Genomic DNA, 4,846 nt, shown 5'->3' with positions numbered 1-4,846 from the left:
AAAAAAAAAAAAAAAAAAAAAATCAGGCCGGGCACAGTGGCTCACACCTGTAATCCCAGCACTTTAGGAGGCCGAGGCAGGTGGATCATGAGATCAAGAGATCAAGACCATCCTAGCCAACATGGTGAAACCCTATCTCTACTAAAAATACAAAAATTAGCTGGGCATGGTAGCGTGTGCCTGTAGTCCCAGCTACTTGGGAGGCTGAGGCAGGAGAATCGCTTGAACCCGGGGGCAGAGGTTGTAGTGAGCCGAGATCACACCACTACATCCCGCCTGGTGACGCAGTGAGATTCCATCTCAAAAAAAAAAAAAAATGTACTGTCTTGTTCCTCCACATCTTTATGGCACTTAGTGGACCTGTGGACTGGTAGAATGGAGAACACAAAGTTCATTCTCCTCATTGTACAGATGAATAATGAGAAAAAAAAGACTTAATGACTTAGCAACGTCACAGAGCGCATTGGTGACTAAGCTGGGGCCAGGTTGGCAGCAGTAGTCGGCAGTTCCCGGGCTTCTATCCCAGTGTGCCTTCCACTATACCACGCTTCCAATGCAAAATGTCAGCAAGGTTTACATAATTAAGAGAAAACAGTCCTTTTCTTTGGGCCATCAGACACTTGTATCTGAAGGGATCCAAAACCTTCCTTGGGGTTTTTATTCTTCTCATTAAGATGGCAAATTAGGGTGGGCACAGTGGCTCACACCTGTAATCCCAGTACTTTTTGGAAGGCCAAGGCCAGAGGATCGCTCGAGTCCAAGAGTTCGAGACCAGCCTGGGCAACATAGCAAGGCCCTGTCTCTACAAAAAAGTTAGCTGGGTGTGACGGCATATGCCTGTGTTCCCAGCTACACAGGAGGCTGAGGCTACAGTGAGCTATGATCATTCCACCACTGCAATCCAGCCTGGGTGACAGAGTGAGACTCCAAAAAAAAAAAAAAAAAAAAAAGAAGATAAAAAGAAAGATGATAAATTATATTAACATACTACAAGAATTAGCCAGGGGTGGTGGCACGCACCTATAGTCCCAGCTATTTGGGATTCCATCGCTTGAGCCCAGGAGGTTAACTGCAGTGATCCAAGATCTTGCCACTGCATTCCAGCCTGGGTGATAGAGTGAGACCTTGTCTCTAAATAAATAAATAAAAGAAGAGAAGGAACTATCAACAAATACTGAACCTTAATTGGCTGGGCGCGGTGGTTCACGCCTGTAATCCCAGCACTTTGGGATGCCGAGGCGGGCGGATCACAAGGTCAGGATATCGAGACCATCCTGGCTAACATGATAAAACCCTGTCTCTACCAAAAATACAAAAAATTAGTCAGGCGTGGTGGCGGGCGCCTGCAGTCCCAGTTACTCGGGAGGCTGAGGCAGGAGAATGGCGTGAACCCAGGAGGCAGAGCTTGCAGTGAGCCAAGATCGCACCACTGCACTCCAGCCTGGGCGACAGAGCAAGACACCATCTAAAAAAAAATAAAAAATAAAATAAAATGGAAAGTTAATTAATAATATGCATTCTGGCCTTTCCATGCTACCCACAGAGGGGTCTATCTGGTGGTGTTCTGGATTATCATCGTAACTTAAAGGGAAACTTTCACAATGTCCGGAGCCCTTGATGTCCTGCAAATTAAGGAGAAGGATGTCCTTACATTCCTTGCAGCGGGAACCCACTTAGGTAGCACCAATCTTGACTTCCATATGGAACAGTACATCTATGAAAGGAAAAGTGATGGCATCTACATCCTAAATCTGAGGAGGACCTGGGAGAAGTGTCTGCTGGCAGCTCGTGCCATTGTTGCCATTGAAAACCTTGCTTGGCCGGGCGCGGTGGCTCAAGCCTGTAATCCCAGCACTTTGGGAGGCCGAGGCGGGTGGATCACGAGGTCAGGAGATCGAGACCATCCTGGCTAACATGGTGAAACCCCGTCTGTACTAAAAAATACAAAAAACTAGCCAGGCGAGGTGGCGGGCGCCTGTAGTCCCAGCTACTCGGGAGGCTGAGGCAGGAGAATGGTGTCAACCCAGGAGGCGGAGCTTGCAGTGAGCTGAGATCCGGCCACTGCACTCCAGCCTGGGCGACAGAGTGAAACTCTGTCTCAAAAAAAAAAAAAAAGAAAACCTTGCTGATGTCAGTGTCACATCCTCCAGGTATACTGGCCAGAGGGCCATGCTGACATTTGCTGCTGCCACTGGAGTCACTCCAATCGCTGGCCACTTCACTTCTGGAACCTTCACTATCCATATCCAGGAAGCCTTCCGGGAGCCACGGCTTCTTGTGGTTACTGACCCCAGAGTTGACCAACAGCCTCTCACAGAGGCATCTTATGTTGACCTACCTACCTTGCTCTGTGTCACACAGATTCCCCTCTGCACTATGTGGACATTGCCGTCCCAAGCAACAACAAGGGAGCTCACTCAGTGGGTTTGAAGTGGTGGATGCCGGCTCAGGAAGTTCTGCTTATCTGTGGCACCATTTCCCATGAACACCCGTGGGAGGTCATGCCTGATCTCTACTTCTTTTCTTTTTTTCGCCAGATAGAGTCTCGCCCTATCACCCTGGCTGGAGTGCGATGGCACGATCTCAGCTCACTGCAACCTCCGCCTCCTGGGTTCAAGCGATTCTCCTGCCTCAGCCTCCTGAGTAGCTGGGACTACAGGCACCTGCCACCACACCAAGCTAATTTTTTGTATTTTTGTGGAGACAGGGTTTCACCGTGTTAGCCAGGATGCTTTTGATCTCCTGACCTCGTGATCTGCCCGCCTCGGCCTCCCAAAGTGCTGGGATTACAGGCATGAGCCACCGTGCCCAGCCAGTGATCTCTATTTCTATAGAGATCCTGAAGAGGTTGAAAAAGAACAGGTTGGGCCAGGAGCAGTGGCTCACGCCTGTAATCTCAGCACTTTTGGAGACCAAGGTGGGTGGATCATGAGGTCAGGAGTTCGAGACCAGCCTGGCCAACATGGTAAAAACTCGTCTCTATTAAAAATACAAAATAAAATTAGCCAAGTATGGTGGTGCGTGTCTGTACTCCCAGCTACGCGGGAGGCTGAGGCAGGAGGATCTCTTGAACCCAGGAGGCGGAGGTTGCAGTAGGCTGAGATCGCGCCACTGCACTCCAGCCTGAGCGACAGAGTGAGACTCTATCTCAAAAAAATAAAAATTAAAAAAATAAAAAGTTGTCTACTGCTGAAAAGGCTGTGACCAAAGAGGAATTTCAGGGTGAATGGACTGTTCCGGCTCCTAAATTCACTGCTACTCAGCCTGAGGTTGCAACGGTCTGATGGTGTGAAGGTGCCCTCTGTGCCTATCCAGCAGTTCCCTACTGAAGACTGGAGCAGTCAGCCTGCCACGGAAGACTGGTCTGCAGCTCCCACTGCTCAGGCCACTGAATGGGCAGCAGCAACCACTGAATGGCCTTAAGGTGATCTTGCATGAGCTCTTAAGCAAGGTGGAAATAAGATTGACGTAAAATAGGCCGGGTGCAGTGGCTCACGCCTATAATCCCAGCACTTTGGGAGGCCAAGGTGGGTGGATCACAAGGTCAGGAGATCGAGACCATCCTGGCTAACACGGTGAAACCCCGTCTCTAGTAAAAATACAAAAAATTAGCCGGGCTTGGTGGTGGACACCTGCAGTCCCAGCTACTGGGGAGGCTGAGCCAGGAGAATGGCGTGAACCTGGGAGGCGGAGCTTTCAGTGAGCTGAGATCGCGCCACTGCACTCCAGCCTGGGTGACAGAGCGACACTCTGTCTCAAAAAAAAAAAAAAAAAAAAAAAGATTGACGTAAAATAAACATCAGTTTCTGGAAAAAAAAAATGCAGTCTGAAGTGTTGAAGGGTAAAATGCACTGATTTCTGTAACTTCTTTAGTTTTTTGTTGTTTTTGTTTTTTTTGGTTTGGTTTGGTTTCGTTTTGAGACGGAGTCTCGCTCTGTCGCCCAGGCTGGAGTGCCGTGGTGCGATCTCGGCTCTGAAGTGTTGAAGGGTAAAATGCACTGATTTCTGTAACATCGTTTGTTTTTTGTTTCTTTTTGGTTTGGTTTTGTTTGTTTTGAGACGGAGTCTCGCTCTGTCGCCCAGACTGGAGGGCCGTGGCACGATCTTGGTTCACTGCAAGCTCCACCTCCCGGGTTCACACCATTCTCCTGCCTCAGCCTCCTGAGTAGCTGGGACTACAAGCGCCCATCACCGCGCCCGGCTAAGTTTCTGTATTTTTAGTAGAGACGGGGTTTCACCGTGGTCTTTCCTGACCTCGTGATCTACCTGTCTCGGCCTCCCAAAGTGCTGGGATTACAGGCGTAAGTCACCGCGCCCAGCTCTGTAACTTCTTTTGAATTGAATTTTAAAATGAGGTGAATTGTTGAATGGATAAACGGATAGATACGTGGTAAAGCAAGTGTAATAAAATGTTCATTGCAGAATTTAGGTTGACATACGGCTGTTCACTGTATATTTCTTTCAACTTTTCTGTGTATTTGAAAATTTGTAGGCCGGATACAGTGACTCATGCTTGTAAACCCAGCACTTTGAAAGGGCGAGGCGGGTGGATCACTTGAGATCAGAAGTTCGAGACCAGCCTGGCTGACATGGTGAAACCCCGTTGCTACTAAAAATACAAAAATTAGCCAGGCATTGTGACCTGTGCCTGTAATCCCAGCTACCCAAGAGACTGAGGCTTGAACCCGGGAGGCAGAGGTTGCAGTGAGCTGATATCGCACCACTGCACTCCAGCCTGGGCGACAGAGCAAGACTCCATCTCTAAAAAAAAAAAGAAAGAAAGAAAAGGCCGGGCGCGGTACCTCACGCCTGTAATTCCAGCACTTTGGGAGGACAAGGCGTGTGG

At 48.9% G+C, this 4,846-nt stretch overlaps 1 pseudogene; it reads left to right on the top strand.

Moving 5' to 3' along the window:
• The first annotated feature begins 1,601 nt into the window (after nucleotides 1-1,601).
• On the top strand, nucleotides 1,602-3,423 carry LOC116418899 (annotated as a pseudogene).
• The last annotated feature ends 1,423 nt before the right edge of the window (nucleotides 3,424-4,846 follow it).

The sequence above is a fragment of the Piliocolobus tephrosceles genome, chromosome 8 (genome assembly GCF_002776525.5).
Source record: "Piliocolobus tephrosceles isolate RC106 chromosome 8, ASM277652v3, whole genome shotgun sequence".
Taxonomy (NCBI): Eukaryota; Metazoa; Chordata; class Mammalia; order Primates; family Cercopithecidae; genus Piliocolobus; species Piliocolobus tephrosceles.
Note: the sequence above shows the minus strand (reverse complement) of the source record. Positions and strands in the feature narration are given on the sequence as shown.